The sequence below is a fragment of the Triticum aestivum genome, chromosome 7B, assembly GCF_018294505.1.
Source record: "Triticum aestivum cultivar Chinese Spring chromosome 7B, IWGSC CS RefSeq v2.1, whole genome shotgun sequence".
NCBI lineage: Eukaryota > Viridiplantae > Streptophyta > Magnoliopsida > Poales > Poaceae > Triticum > Triticum aestivum.
The window spans coordinates 256609775-256614095 of NC_057813.1; positions in this window are offsets into that span (position 1 = coordinate 256609775).

Here is a 4321-nt window from a genome sequence, read left to right on the forward strand (position 1 = left end):
ATAAGCGAGCACTGGCCAAGGACGAGGTGACGATGCGCGTGGGAAACGGTTCCAAAGTCGATGTGATCGCGGTCGGCACGCTATCTCTACATCTACCTTCGGGATTAGTTTTAGACCTGAATAATTGTTATTTGGTGCCAGCGTTGAGCATGAACATTATATCTGGATCTTGTTTGATGCAAGACGGTTATTCATTTAAATCAGAGAAAAATGGTTGTTCTATTTATATGAGTAATATCTTTTATGGTCATGCACCCTTGAAGAGTGGTCTATTTTTATTAAATCTCGATAGTAGTGATACACATATTCATAGTGTTGAAACCAAAAGATGCAGAGTTAATAATGATAGTGCAACTTATTTGTGGCACTGCCGTTTGGGTCATATCGGTGTAAAGCGCATGAAGAAACTCCATACTGATGGACTGTTGGAATCACTTGATTATGAATCACTTGGTACTTGTGAACCGTGCCTTATGGGCAAGATGACTAAAACGCCTTTCTCCGGAACTATGGAGCGAGCAACTGATTTGTTGGAAATCATACATACTGATGTTTGTGGCCCAATGAATGTTGAGGCTCGCGGCGGGTATCGTTATTTTCTCACCTTCACAGATGATTTGAGCAGATATGGGTATATCTACTTGATGAAACACAAGTCTGAAACATTTGAAAAGTTCAAAGAATTTCAGAGTGAAGTGGAAAATCATCGTAACAAGAAAAGAAAGTTTCTACGATCTGATCGTGGAGGAGAGTATTTGAGTTATGAGTTTGGCCTACACTTGAAACTATGTGGAATAGTTTCGCAACTCACGCCACCTGGAACACCACAATGAAATGGTGTGTCCGAACGTCGTAATCGTACTTTACTTGATATGGTGCGATCTATGATGTCTCTTACTGATTTACCGCTATCATTTTGGGGTTATGCTTTAGAGACGGCCGCATTCACGTTAAATAGGGCACCATCAAAATCCGTTGAAACGACGCCTTATGAAATGTGGTTTGGCAAGAAACCAAAGTTGTCGTTTCTTAAAGTTTGGGGCTGCGATGCTTATGTGAAGAAACTTCAACTAGATAAGCTCGAACCTAAATCGGAGAAATGTGTCTTCATAGGATACCCAAAAGAGACTATTGGGTACACCTTCTATCACAGATCCGAAGGCAAGACATTCGTTACTAAGAATGGATCCTTTCTAGAGAAGGAGTTTCTCTCGAAAGAAGTGAGTGGGAGGAAAGTAGAACTTGATGAGATAACTGTATCTACTCCCTTATTGGAAAGTAGTTTATCATGAGAACCAGTTCCTGTGACAACTACACCAAGTAGTGAGGAAGCTAATGATAATGATCATGAAACTTCAAATCAAGTTTCTACTGAACCTCGTAGGTCTACCAGAGTAAGATCCGCACCAGAGTGGTACGGTAATCCTATTCTGGAAGTCATGTTACTTGACCATGATGAACCTACGAACTATGAGGAAGCGATGATGAGCCCGGATTCCGCAAAATGGCTAGAAGCCATGAAATCTGAGATGGATCCATGTATGAAAACAAAGTATGGACTTTGGTTGACTTGCCCGATGATCGGCAAGCCATTGAGAATAAATGGATCTTGAAGAAGAAGACTGACGCTGATGGTAATATAACTGTCTATAAAGCTCGACTTGTTGCAAAAGGTTTTCGACAAGTTCAAGGGGTTGACTACGATGAGACTTTCTCACCCGTAGCGATGCTTAAGTCCGTCCGAATCATGTTAGCTATTGCTGCATTTCATGATTATGAAATTTGGCAAATGGATGTCAAGACTGCATTCTTGAATGGATTTCTAGAAGAAGAGTTGTATATGATGCAGCCGGAAGGTTTTGTTGATCCAAAAGGTGCTGACAAAGTGTGCAAGCTCCAGCGTTCCATCTATGGACTGGTGCAAGCATCTCGGAGTTGGAATAAACGCTTTGATAGTGTGATCAAAGTATATGGTTTTATACAGACTTTTGGAGAAGCCTGTATTTACAAGAAAGTGAGTGGGAGCTCTATAGCATTTCTAATTTTATATGTAGATGACATATTATTAATTGGAAATGATATAGAATTTCTGGATAGCATAAAAGGATACTTGAATAAAAGTTTTTCAATGAAAGACCTCGGTGAAGCTGCTTACATATTGGGCATCAAGATCTATAGAGATAGATCAAGACGCTTAATAGGACTTTCACAAAGCACATACCTTGACAAAATTTTGAAAAAGTTCAAAATGGATCAGGCAAAGAAAGGATTCTTGCCTGTGCTACAAGGTGTGAAGTTGAGTCAAACTCAATGCCCGACCACAGCAGAAGATAGAGAGAAAATGAAAAATGTTCCCTATGCTTCAGCCATAGGCTCTATCATGTATGCAATGTTGTGTACCAGACCTGACGTATGCTTAGCAATAAGCTTGGCAGGAAGGTACCAAAGTAATCCAGGAGTGGATCACTGGACAGCGGTCAAGAACATCCTGAAATACCTGAAAAGGACTAAGGATATGTTTCTCGTATATGGAGGTGACAAAGAGCTAGTCGTAAATGGTTACGTCGATGCAAGCTTTGACACTGATCTGGACGATTCTAAATCGCAAACTGGATACGTGTTTTTATTAAACGGTGGAGCTGTAAGTTGGTGCAGTTCTAAACAAAGCGTCGTAGCGGGATCTACATGTGAAGCGGAGTACATAGCTGCTTCGGAAGCAGCAAATGAAGGAGTCTGGATGAAGGAGTTCATTTCCGATCTAGGTGTCATACCTAGTGCATCGGGACCAATGAAGATCTTCTGTGACAATACTGGTGCAATTGCCTTGGCAAAGGAATCCAGATTTCACAAGAGGACCAAGCACATCAAGAGACGCTTCAATTCCATTCGGGACCAAGTCCAAGTGGGAGACATAGAGATTTGCAAGATACATACGGATCTGAATGTTGCAGACCCGTTACCTAAGCCTCTCTCACGAGCAAAACATGATCAGCACCAAGACTCCATGGGTATTAGAATCATTACTATGTAATCTAGATTATTGACTCTAGTGCAAGTGGGAGACTGAAGGAAATATGCCCTAGAGGCAATAATAAAGTTATTATTTATTTCCTCATATCATGATAAATGTTTATTATTCATGCTAGAATTGTATTAACCGGAAACATGATACATGTGTGAATACATAGACAAACATAAAGTCACTAGTATGCCTCTACTTGACTAGCTCATTAATCAAAGATGGTTATGTTTCCTAACCATAGACATGTGTTGTCATTTGATTAATGGGATCACATCATTAGGAGAATGATGTGATTGACATGACCCATTCCGTTAGCCTAGCACTTGATCATTTAGTATGTTGCTATTGCTTTCTTCATGACTTATACAAAGTTCCTGCAACTATGAGATTATGCAACTCACGTTTACCGGAAGAACACTTTGTGTGCTACCAAACATCACAACGTAACTGGGTAATTATAAAGGTGCTCTACAGGTGTTTCCGAAGGTACATGTTGGGTTGGCATAATTCGAGATTAGGTTTTGTCACTCCGATTGTCGAAGAGGTATGTCTGGGCCCTCTCGGTAATACTCATCACCTAAGCCTTGCAAGCATTGTAACTAATGAGTTAGTTATAAGATGATGTGTTACAGAACGAGTAAAGAGACTTGCTAGTAACGAGATTGAACTAGGTATTGGATACCGACGATCAAATCTCGGGCAAGTAACATACCGATGACAAAGGGAACAACGTATGTTGTTATGCGGTTTGACTGATAAAGATCTTCGTAGAATATGTAGGAACCAATATGGACATCCAGGTTCCGCTATTGGTTATTGACCGAGAATAGTTCTAGGTCATGTCTACATAGTTCTCGAACCGGTAGGGTCCGCACGCTTAACATTACGATGACAGTTTTATTATGAGTTTACAAGTTTTGATGTACCGAAGTTTGTTCGGAGTCCCAGATGTGATCACGGACATGACGAGGAGTCTCGAAATGGTCGAGACATAAAGATTGATATATTGGACGACTATATTCGGACACCGGAAGTGTTCCGGGTGATTTCGGAGAAAATCGGAGTGCTGGAGGGTTACCGGAACCCCCCCCCCCCGGAGAGTTAATGGGCCACATGGGCCTTGGTGGGAAGAGAGAGGGGCGGCCAAGAAGGGCCGCGCGCCCCCTCTCCCTCTGGTCCGAATTGGACTAGGGGGGGCGGCGCCCCCCTCTTTCCTTCCCCTCCTCTCCCCCTTCCTTCCCCTCCTAGTAGGAGTAGGAAAGGAGGAGTCCTACTCCTACTAGGAGGAGGACTCCTCCT